General features: G+C 42.2%; 1 long non-coding RNA gene across 1 annotated transcript in view; it reads right to left on the bottom strand.

Moving 5' to 3' along the window:
* Window positions 1-449: 449 nt before the first annotated feature.
* The window catches only part of LOC140105960 (uncharacterized), an 85,859-nt gene continuing 73,265 nt past the window's right edge, over window positions 450-13,043 (bottom strand). The window contains exons 2-3 of the long non-coding RNA XR_011850689.1: window positions 10,390-10,590; window positions 450-587 (exon numbers count right to left, since the gene is read on the bottom strand). This is a non-coding gene — a long non-coding RNA (uncharacterized lncRNA). The remainder of the gene's footprint in view (window positions 588-10,389; window positions 10,591-13,043) is intronic.

Raw genomic sequence — 13,043 nt, 5'->3', positions numbered from 1 at the left:
ACCATGATTAAAATGGTCCATATAAAGCTGGAGTTGAAACCACTTTCAGTCAGGAAGGAAAGTCTGAGTGCCTAACTTAATAACAGCCTCAACATGTCGGGGAAAATAAAGACAAAGAAGGCCTAAAAAATTAAATTAAAAAAGTAAATTCTCCTGTTAATGTCTCCACATGTAAATGCTACAGTTTTTTTTGGTGACTAAGCCACTATGACTATGGCTTGACTATCCCAGTGAACTACTACAAAAACTTTAGTTTATAATTCAAAATAATGAACTCTTAAATATACACATAAATATGTCTGTAGAATGCAAGATATCGGAGATAAAGTACTGATTTTAGGCGTGGACGCTATACGAGACTTCCTGCCAGTGATCCATTTTTAAAAAACGATGTAGTCATCCTGTCTTCAACCTGTAATGAATGTTCCAACACAATAGATTGTTTCCAAGTGTTCAGCAAATATCAATATTATAGACGTAAGGTTTAGCATTAATAAATATTAGCTGTCCATGACATACACAATTGTTTCTGCCAGGGCGCTCTGTGGAGCGTATTGTTCTATACCTTGTCCGTTTTCTGGGTGTATCTGGAAAATAAACACATGGAAGCTTTATTTGTTCAGCTATTTATTAGGATTATTTACCTACACAGTACATTGAAATAATGGAATAAAGCCCAGGAACCGCTCAGGTAGTTTTTGAGTTTATTGTTAATTTTATCAAATACAGTTATCAAATTACATACAAAAGATAGGTTCCGTCGGTTTGTTCTTAAGTTGAATTTGTATTTAAGTCGAAACTGTATATTTTATAATTGTTATAATGTTAAATTGTTAAAATTTACTGCTGTAATGGGACCAATAATTATCAATAAAGCTTCATTACAGACTCCTTACAGCTGATTATTGCAACCTGGGACTGAAGTAAAGCATCCAGAGAGCTTTACCAGAGGTCACAGTGGGCAGAGAGGTCCGTCTGTAACTAGGGATCGTCTGTTAGTCGGGTGTCCTTAAGTAGGGGACTGCCTGTATTGTTAAAAGATATAATTAGGGTGTAGTAGAGCTATATATGACATTTTAACACATTTCTGATTTATTTTTGAGCAAATTTCTACCTGCTTAGACATGCAGGATGTTTTATACTTCTCTCCAGGCCCAGTAACCTACTGACTATCCAAAATTACAAAGTGAGCATTACACCAGCTACATAGGACTCTGGACAAGAGATGAACTCAGGTCCGGGTTCGAGTGTCTCACGCGACTTCGACATATTTCCAGATTGGCAGCCGTGCAGCCAATCCAGAAAATTAACTCTCCTATCTTTTAACCACGGCTGTGATTGGTCAGAGGGAAATCTCATCTCTCATTTCTACTCTGGACTACAAGACAACTGCCCCCTGTCATCAGGAGCCCCTTTTCTGGCTCCCCCATATCTCCATTGAGACTAGCGTACACATTGCCAAAGATTTTTTATCGTAAAACTGGCTTTTACCAAAAAAAAAAGAGTTTAAGTATAAGTTAGATGAAAGTTTACCTTTCTGTATTTATAGCTGTGTCCTTAGTCCCCTGGGAGGGGCCAGTGAGGAGTGGGGCAGTTACGATATCCTAAGGGGGTAATGGATGGGGGGGGGGGGGAGATATGAGGAACAGGGGAGGTTTTTTCCATTTACCGAGTGTGGGGGCATAAAGAAAGGTAAACTTTGAGCTAACTTATCTTTTTTTTGGAAAAAAAACTGTTTTACTATAAAAACTCTTTGGCAATGTTTGCACTATTCTCTATGGGGACATGGGGGAGTCAGAAAAAGCTCTCCAAGTGACAGGTTCACATTAATAATGTCCAACACAGTCCCCTGTCATTCAGTGTCCATCCTTATATCTATGACAGATTATGTTGGAGAAAGAAATATTGGTCTTCCTGAATATCAGCATCCGGTCCTATGTTTTCAAATAGGATAAACTGTTGCCAAAGCAAGTGTGGATATCTAGTCCATTTTTATCAGCAATAGATGGACACTTGTTGTGTTCAACAGAAGTTACACCATCAGTCCAACTTTAATGCAACCATTAAAAAACAGGACAAAGTGATAGGGTCCGCAGAACGCACTTTTGTTGGATTTTTGAAATTTTCGGGTTTTGCGCTGCTGTGACAGGTATTTAACTGGGGATTGTGTCGCACGCAATCGGATTTTGGTGCAGCTGCGCCTGCTTTCATGCGACAGAAATGGGGGGGGCAGGCCATCGACTGAGCGCGGGATTTACTATTCAAATTGTGTCGCAACCAGGAAGACGAAGGTGAACTCCGTCGGACCTGAGCAGGGATGCGACACATGCTGGAAATTGGGCGCACAATCTTTGTGAATCGCTGTAGTGTTCATTCTCGTCGGACAACGGACACCGGGAAATGCGCCAGGGACGGGTAAGTAAATGTGCCCCATGGAGTTTTTGTTGTCTTTTTGGTGCCGCTTTCTGAGCCAATACCAGCAGTATCATATCTGAACTCAAATATGGCTGGCTCAAATTTTACCACTGAGTTCTACCAGGTAAGTTGTGCTCTTAAAACAATTAAGTAAAATCGATATATCTACGTCTGGCCTACACATAACAGGCTGACATTTGTGAGAACTATTATTCACACTAACACAGGGCATAGATTTCCTTTCTTTTATCTATGTAGGCTTTGAGTCATGTCCTGTAGTACTTTTAGCTTGTTGAGATAGAAATGAGAAAGATTTCTAGTGGCACACCCTGATCTAATGCCAAACGGTTGCTAGGCAAATGCTTATTACACAGACAGCAACATGCAGCCTAGCAATTATACAGCGCTGAACCTCAACTCTCCCCCTTCCATCAATGCAGGTTTTACCACATTCACAACTTCTGAATAATAGCAAAGTCATTGGCTCTTTATATCCCTAAGGATCCAGGCTCAGCAACAGCCGCAAGGCTGTATATTTTACAGAAGGTCTTATGACACATGGGGATAGAAGGAAATTGTTTACTTATGACAAAGCACATTTCAACCTAAAATAAAAGTTAAATACATATAGTGTAGTAAATTAATGCACAGAGAAAAAATTCTGCACCTAAAGGGGTGTTCCGATGTAGTGTCGGACTGTGCACCAGATGTATTACTGCGACTCAACAGAATTGTGTCCCATGCTTTATGTTAAAGGTGCATCAAAAAACAGTTGGTGCACACTTCCCGAGCAGTGTAGTGGGCACAAAGATGAAGACCGTGCACTACTTCTGATGAATCTGGCATCCTCTGCACCCTCCACAGGCAAAGTGTTTCTATGTCAGTGCACTTTTTGACCTGACTGTACCACTCCTAGTCTTTAAGCGCATGACTAAGAATTACTATGGATGGCTTTTCTTCAGGATAGTCCAATAGTTTATTGGTGGGAGGCCAACACCCTGCCCCCACACAGTCAGCTATTTAGCAATGTGTACACAGAGAAATGTGACCCCATTGAAGCACCCAATACTACTGGGATGCAAGCTTACCTTCCAGATTCATGCTCTGTGTTTACATGACCAAGAACATCTGATCAATGCAGCGGCTGCATGTCAACTTCTCATCAACAATCAACTATCAATGGGGATCAGCTGATACGTGGACCAAGTTTTCTGGCTCATCTGAAAAGGAGTTAGGAAGGAAACTACTAGTTGCTATTTCTCCATCCAACAATCAAGAAGTTGGCACATTATTTATTGTCATTCAAACTTGGCAGCTGCCCTTAGGATCTGTTACTATTAGTGTAATGGGGTTTCTGTAAAGGAGTAATTTTCTGTAGGATAGCCTGCAGCACTATTCTTATAATTCTAAATGTCAAGCCTCTCAGAAACCTAACAGTGATAAAATGAAAAAATATTTGTCAAATAATTATCATACCAAAATGATCAGTTCCATCCTACAGTGATCTATTCCCCCAGGAAAAATAATACATCTCCTACCAGCCCCTAGTCCGGCAAATGTGGTATTTTACTATTATTGGAGATGTATTTGGTAAATGAAATGAACTCTAATGTCACAGAGACATATGAGTAAAACATGATGATTGCTAAGGGACTGCTGAACTACTCAAATATGGACCAAAGCAGGGCCGGCCCTATGGGTAAATTGTGTTTCTAGGTGCCAGGGATCGAGAGATATTCAGGTATAAAGTGAGAATATCAGGTGCAATTTTTATATACAAAAATCCCTCCCGATGGCATTTAAACAGTTAATATCTCTGTTTTCATGACACTTAGAAACACAATTTTAGATTCATATCATAGAGGAGACTCCCCTCTTTCATAGGAAAAAAGAAGTGAGGTTGTATGTGTCACTGGGCCAGAGATACAGCCCTCTGAATTGAACCCCCCACCAGATTCTTAGCCGGCAGCTACAGGGAGAATTTGCTGCACACAGGAGCTACTGCACCTCACAGATAAAGGAAATATTCACTTTATATGTTACTACATTTTGATAAGGAATAATATCAACTAATGTTCATGTTTTTAACGCTCTCCTCTCTAGAACTATCTAAGAACACACTTTCTCTCTTATTGCCTTTTATTTTGTGATAGTTTTTGTTTTTCGAACATTAAATCCTCTTCACCTAATGTGGCTACATATTAACACCGCGACCCAGAACGTGTCCATAAAGTTATATGTAACACCAAAAACAAAGTTTCTATTTCACACCATCCTCCATTATTTAGACCTATGTTATGATGTTCTCACTCTCATTCATATGAAGCAAGCACATCTAAAAGTGACTTTTGCTATCTCATTAGCTTGGTTTATTGATACATAGTTATTTATTTGGGTTACCATTGTGTAAGGGAGACTACAATGATAGATGTGTGTGACGCTCAGTGCAATTTTCTGCAAAAATAGTTTGGTGTCCCCTGTGGATTTAACTTTCCTTTGCTGCATACTGTGATGAATATACACATGTGAGGTATGTATGACCTCCTCATATCTTACTGTATAAGTATATAAGTATATTTTCTTTATGTAAGTATTCTGGATTTGTACATATTTTAGATGAAATTTAGAATTTTCATGCAATTTATGCATTTTATTGCCGTTCGCTGCAAAGTTGCATGAAGGTAGTAGTGTGTATGAATTCAAAAGTTATTCTTAGGCTCATTTTGCAAAAAATGACACCTAACACAGCTTCCGGATTACTGGAGTGGTCATGGAGAGTGGTTTCCAGGAATTGGTTCTCAAGCCTGGTAGCAGATGCAGGCTTGGATGGAGCTCTGTCCAGTTGTGGAAGCTGCAGCTTTTATCCTGGTTTTAGTTGAGTATCAGCCCCGGGGCCGGATTAAGGTTGGAGGGGGCCCCTGGACGCAAAATCTTGTGGAGGCCTCCATTGAGTGCAGCGTTCATACACGTCCTCCTGCTCACTATCCACTATCCCCGTGGTAACACAGCTACATACAGCCGGCTCATCCCCAGTAACACAGCTACATACAGCCGCCTCACCCCCCAGTAACACAGCTACATACAGCCCCTAAACTCCCAGTAACACCGGTACATACAGCCACTTCATCCCCAGTAACGAAGTTACATACAGCCGCCTCGTCCCCAGTAACACAACTACATACAGCCGCCTCGCCCCCAGTAACACAGCTACATACAGCCGCCTCATCCCCAGTAACACAGCTACATACAGCCGCCTCATCCCCAGGAACACAGCTACATACAGCCGCCTCATCCCCAGTAACACAGCTACATACAGCCGCCTCATCCCCAGGAACACAGCTACATACAGCCGACTCATCCCCAGTAACACAGCTTCATACAGCCGCCTCTACCCCAGGAACACAGTTACATACAGCCGCCTCATCCCCAGTAACACAGCTACATACAGCCGGCTCATCCCCAGTAACATAGCTACACACAGCCGCCTCACCCCCAATAACACAGCTACATACAGCCACCTCACCCCCAATAACACAGCTACATACAGCCACCTCAGCCCTAGTAACACAGCTACATACAGCCACCTCACCCCCAGTAACACAGCTACATACAGCTGCCTCATCCCCAGTAGCACATCTTTACCTTCACCACTACTAGATATGCAGTCCCATTTAACATACACCTCAGCCTGCACCAGACATGCAGTCCCGCAGTTTATACAATTACACACATTTATACACTGATATATACACACCTTTATATACACACATAAAGTTCTACACTCATATGCTTGCACCCATATACATTTATACACTAATACACAGAGTATACACAAACTCATAAAGTATATACACACATACAGTATATATACATCATACATACGGCATACACATTATATACTATATATATATATATATATATATATATATATATATATATATACATATACACACATACAGTATACACTGACCATATATACACATACATGCAGTATACAAATACCATATACACACATGCTGCATATACATACAGAATATACTCACATACAGCAAATACACACACATTCAGTATATACAGCATTTTCACACACATATGGGAAATACACACACACATTCAGTATACAGAGCATATACATGCCACATACACAGCATATGGGGAGCGGAGGACGTCTGCTTGTTCCGGCAGGGGGGGGGGCGAAGGATGTCTGCTTGTTCCGGCGGGGGAGGAGGGCGGCTCGGCCATGCAGGGGGATATGTGGGGAGGCGGTCACCTGTGCCGGAGTCGGGCGGACGGCTCAGGGAGGTGGCGGGTGAGGTGTCAGGGCCCGGGGGGTGCGATGTGGTAGGGGCCCTGGGGCTCGAGCCCCGGGAGCCCTGCCTATAATCCGGCCCTGATCTGCCCTGATGATGGACTGTGACTGTTTCTCTCCTTTCTCTGTCTGTGGAACAGGATGTGCTCTCTAGTGAGAGCTAGGGCCTAGGAGGCCTGTGTTAAGAGAATGTGCTCTAAGCGGTATCTGTAAATCAAGACACCTAAGACCCCTAGCCACTCCCTGTCCAGGGGTTTTGTTATCCTGGTCAGGTGGTGGCTAACTCTCCAATCACACTCCAGTGTACATGGTGGAATACAATTGGATAGAATTCACAGCTGCTAGTACCTAGTGCTTAGGTTGTGGAACCTTCCTGGAGCGTTCACGACTCCCTCTGTCAGCTCCTAACCTGGAGAGGGAGCTGTTTGCAACTACTCCCTTGCCCATGTATTGGCAGGGGTGTTGCAAAAGTGTTTTACCCTGACATGTTTTTATCATGTTCTGCAGCGCTAAGGAGTCACAAGACCATGGTTGTTCTGTGTAGGGCTTCTGAAGCTCCAATCCGACACTATTTCCCAGTGCTTACAACGCTAAGAGATAGGGACGGATGGGAAGAGCCGGCCACATTGCGGACTGGAAGTTCCCTGTGCGCAGCTTCTGTGCCCCTGTAAACAAACAGCTCTGTAAACAAATAGCTCTCCCCAGCCTGGCCATAAGCAACTTTTTATACCCGGATAACCCCTTTAAACTGCACGTAGAGATAAAGTGAGATAAAGGACACACCCTATTGCACATGGGAAGCTACAATCCTAAAATGTAAACTTATTCTTGCTGCTACTGTCTACACATACAAATGATTAAACAGCTCTTTGGGCCTATTACCTAACAGTGTCTGCAGTTCTGCTAAGTTAGAATTCCTGACAGATTCCCTTTAAGATTTTGACAAACACCCCTTAAAGTGACTTATTTTATTCAGTATCTGGATAGAATGTGTATGGTCAGTTGTTTATTGTAATAAACATTTCCCTGATGCCTCAGCTCTGGCTCTTATTTAATATATAACCTATCCTTTACTGATCTTCCATAGCAAGACAGAGCTAGTCATTGGTGAGCAGACCAACTTTCTTTGTTGATAGGTTGCCTATTAACCCTCCTTACTTTGCCAAACACTCAGAAATTCAGCTCACCCAGGTGTGCGTGTGTATTTAAAAGGGAGAGCAGCAAAGGGCATTGCCATAAGCTTTGTACAAACATATTGGGGCACATTAACTTAGGATCTGGTGCCGGACTTGTATCAGACCGTGAACATTCTTCATAGCTAAAACGGCCTGCACAGGTACTTAAGTAGTGTGTGTATTGCGATTGTGATGCACATGACTCTTTTGTGGTGCAGCTGCACTGGCCTCCATGCGGCACAAATTAGGGGGCATGCCGTCGGTTGGTCTGACTGACTCGGAATGAGCACCGTATTTAACTTGCAAATTGTGTCGCACGCCGTATGTTAAAGGTGCACCACAAAAAAGATGGTGAACTCAGTGGGGCCGGTGCGGGGAAGTGCCAGATTCATGATTTCTGGTGCACGTGAATCGCTGCAAGCAGCATTATACACGGAAATCACACTTTTTGTGCATTTTCCAACCTTCTAAGTTAATTTGCTCCATTGAAATCCAACATGACTGATCCTTTTTTACCATGGCATTTGCCATCAAATGAGAATTGGCACACCTCCTTAATCATATGATAGACGGCTGGGCCAAACAAAATTAGTGGATTCTGCAAAATTTGCTCTGATGTGTAGGTACCCCTAGTATGCAAGCTCTTTGGCTTCTAGTACAAGGCAATGAATCAACTAAGTCTTCAGTGTACTATGGAGAACACACCCTGAAATAATTGATTAGTTTAATCTGTTAGGGTGTATCTTTCGGGAATTCTGGACAGGTTGTGGTAATCTCTTTACTGTCTGATCTGGCCGCACAGTGATTGTACAAGAAGAATATAAGACCAGCTAGCCAAGACCTCAGTGCAGACTTTTATCTGGAAGTATTAGCAATAGCTGCAGCTAAGAAGATACAGAGGCGCCTAGTAACTACTTATACACTTTATACACCATGAACTTTGCCCAGTACGTATCTCTATAAGTAGATAACAATATACTGTATTATACGCTCATGCATAACTAGATGATATTGGCAGAGGTTAACAATCCTAGGGGAGATTTATCACCAGGAAACCTCCTTGCAACAGCTTTTAGACTGTCTTAGAAGCTCTGCTGTCCGTCAGATGTATTTACGAAGTGTTAAAACCTGCGTTGATTTTAACATATATTTTTTTCTGTAAAACCAATTTTTTATACAAAAACACTTTGGCAGTGTATGTACTATGCTCTGTGGGGACTAGGGGAGTGCTAAAAATGGGTCTCCTGGTGACAGGTTCCCTTTAAAGCATCCTTGGCTACAGGAGGAGTGAGAAGGTGAGAAGGTGAGGATAGAGATGGATTGTCATTGGAGCTCCTGCTCTGAGTCCCCTGATTCTTCCTCTTCAGGGGACCATGAACGGGAGGTACAATCCAAATTCCTTTATCACCTTTCTATTGTATTGGTGAACGCAGGACGCTAATACTATTAAAACCTGTGATACAGCAGGGATCAATAAGTTACTTTTAAATTGTCATGTTGGCATTTTGCAACATAAGTGGCTTTAGGTTGTAGCTTGGGCACTCTGTCTCTCTTTCTCTCTATAAATATATATATATATTAATTATGTGGTGAGTTCTAAAACCATAATTTATATAAGGCAGCTGCAACTATGCAAATATGTTAACTTTGTAACAAAAGGGTTAAATCCGTTTCCTCTCAGTACCGTTGCAGGTAGTAGAGGTGTGTCTTGGTTCTATAGTCCAAGGAGAGATGATCAGATTTCTGTGACATGTGACAGTTTAATTAATAGTAAATATACAGAAACCACACCTAATGTGCTACCAGTATAGAATGTATAAGAGTAATCTGCCCCATTGGAACATACTCTAACAGAAATAGAGAGTTCACTAAGTAGGCGAGTATTAAACCTAGGTAGATAGCTCCAGAATTTAATGATGTCTGCTAACCACCCAACTTTCGAAGAGGTATCATAGTATATAAGGTTGCAAAAAGGCTCAGGTCCATTAAGTCCAACCTTTAGGAATTAAACAAAATTTTTTCCATAATCATGATATTTTTGCTTTCCAGAACGGCATCCAGGCCTCTCTTGAACATATACAAAGAATTTGCCATAACAACCAGGGCGGGGACGAGGCATTTTGGTGCCCTAGGCAGACAAGCAAAATTTCCCCCCAAATGAGGCCAAATTAGCCTCTCAGCCATGAATATAGCGTAAAATAGAAATATATGTCCCTACAGTGAAAATACCGCAATACTTATATCAAAAATATATACCTGCCAAGAATGTAGCAAACACATAAATATATTCCAGCAATGAATATAACAAACACATAGATACCAATGAATAGGCCGCACATATAAATATTTACCAGCAATGAATAAACAGCAGCTTATAATATCCTGCACTTATAAATATTGATCAAAAATTAATTTACTACACACATCAATATATACCAGCATTACATGTACTGCACATCTGTGCTGCATTTGGGCACAGACATCACTTACTGTTTGGCTGCTGATGTCTCCTTCTATGTCTGTGTTGGCCTGGTACATCCCGCTCTTTTTCCGTTTAGTCTCCTTATTGTTGCCAATCCTTCTCCATTAGGTAGAGAATGTCATGGAAGCCTCTCCAGGCCGTGACTTATCACTGCATAATTTTCCACTGAGGTGACTGTGGCCTCTGGAGAACAACTCCACCCTCCTTCCCTAAAAAAAAATAACAGTCAATACAATGACCCCTAAGTGCCCCCTGCATATACAGATCATACACTGCGACCCATCAATATACTATAATATATACTACCATTTAATTCCCCCCTCATTAAACTGGTAGCCCCAACACACTACCTCAGTATATAGGTAGCCCATGCCGTCAGTATATAGCCAGCCAATATATATCCAGCCAGCCCCTTAGTATATAGCCAACCAGTCCCCTGCACCCCAGTATATAGCCAGCCCCCTGTAGTATATAGTCAGCCTGCCCCTGTATATAGCCATCTTGCCTCCCCTGTAGTATATACCCAGCCTGCTTCCCAGTAGTATATATCCAGACTGCCCACTTGTAGTATATAACTAGCCTGCTCCCTTGTAGTATATAGCCAGCCTGCCCCCTTGTAGTATATAGCCAGCCTACCCCCCTGTAGTGTATATACCCAGCATGCCCCCTGTAGTGTGTATAGGTACCCTGCTCCCCATGTAATGTATATAGCCAGCCTGCCCCCCCCTGTAGTGTATATAGCCATCCTACACAGCATAGTTCCTCCCTTAGTGCTCTTCCAAATTGTGTTCCCCCTCATATTCAGGCCCCCCTCATATTGTGCTCCCCCAGCAGCTTCACTTTATACTGTGCCCTCCAAGCAGCTCCTCTTCATACTGTTCATCACCCCCCGCAGCTCCCCTTTATACTGTGCACTTCCGCCTAGCACCTGCTGTGGCAAACAGGGACAAACACCCAACCATCCAGGACAGCGAGACAGGCCTGAAAAAACAGGAATTTTCTACAGAATCCGGGATGGTTGGGAGCTATATGTATGTGATTCAGACTTAGGGTACCTTTAGACGGTCGTTTGTGGGGATGTATATTCGGCCGCATATACGTCCCCATAGACAGCAATGGCAGCCTGTCGGTGGTGCGGTGCCACACATGTGCTCTATGTTTCTCTGTGTGTATGGCCATGTGCCACTTTTCGCTATGGAGGGGGGAAGGGTCACCTCCTCCTCCTCTTCAGCGCAAAGCGGCATGCCAGCCAGCTGCATTCCCGGCCGCTGCCGGCCCAGTGGGCATATGACTGTGTGTATGTGCTTTTATTAGGCTGCCTGCACATGAATGGTGCAACAATTAAACTGACTAGGACATGAACTACTTTATAACGTATCTGTCGGACTGTCCGCTAAAATAACGTCTGCAGCTTTGTTCTACTTGCTTTTAATGCAGCTACGTGCCCTCCATTCAAATAACTGACTGCACACATACGATTTTCACTGTATTGTGCATTAAATTAGGATCCTCTTACATTTACAATTCCCAACAAAATTAGCTCAATTTACTTCTCAGGATGAAAACCTAACCATTTAGTTGTGTCCAGTCATTCATACAGTTGTGTTCATCATAGAGCAGAGTCATGTAAATAACAATACAGATGCCCTTAGCAACTAGTAACGGTAAATAAATGTATTATTCCTGTATTGTGTATATCTGTATATCTTGTGTGAGTTGGTGCTTGGTGTTTTCATTTCGATCCCTTTTTGTATATTGGTACAGGTTAGGCACCTGTATGTTACAAGTTAGCACCTCCACTGCCCCACTATTACTTAGAGTCTGCGGGGCAAGGCTAGTGCAGAGATAACTGTATATATACAGCAGAATTTGCAGGTGGCAAGCGGTGGAGTTAAGCTGAACTGGACCTCTGAACAGTTGGATATAGCTTGGTTCTTATCGTTATATTCCTCTTGGACCTATATTTATTAACCCCTGATCCCAGACACCATTTTTAATGCCATTCCAGTCTTACAGAAGCTTGGTGTAGGTACAATAAACCTACTTCATTGCCATTCTTGTCATCTCAGTCATGTTGATATAAGGGTTTGCAAGCCTCCTGTGTTTAACCTGGAGTGCCTGTCCCCAATCCTATCTCTTTATTTGTCCCATATGTGAGCATTACTTTGTGATTTTTTTTTTTTTGCTGGGAAGAACAGTGTTGAATTCATGGTGACCAGAAGAATCATAGTGTACCACAAGAATAACATGAAGTCGCAAGTAGCAGCTCATACTGGAACCGGAAAGAGTATATAACATAAGACGTATGTATTGTATGTGTTGTACTATAAAGAAGTGCTGCTAGAAAGCCAATCACTGCTTGCCCTTCAGTAATACTTTATCTGTAAAAAGCCTGAGGGTGGTGGCACCTGTTTGAACCTGTTTTTGGGCCGTTTTTAAGCAGTCCGTTAAAAAACACATGTATGTTTAAAAACGGGTTCAAAACGCCACATGTGCTACCACCCTTAGCATTGTATATTCTGTGTGTTTTCAAGCTACAATAACAATACAACATTTTACTAAAAGCCAGAAGTTGGAAAAAGTCCAAAAATCTGCATATTGTTCTGAGCCTACCAGCTGAGAACTAATGATATATTAAAGTGTCTCCTAAACAGAGATTGCA

The sequence above is a fragment of the Engystomops pustulosus genome, chromosome 11 (genome assembly GCF_040894005.1).
Source record: "Engystomops pustulosus chromosome 11, aEngPut4.maternal, whole genome shotgun sequence".
NCBI lineage: Eukaryota > Metazoa > Chordata > Amphibia > Anura > Leptodactylidae > Engystomops > Engystomops pustulosus.
The sequence above is the reverse complement of the archived record's forward strand: the minus strand, read 5'-3'. Positions and strand labels throughout refer to the sequence as shown.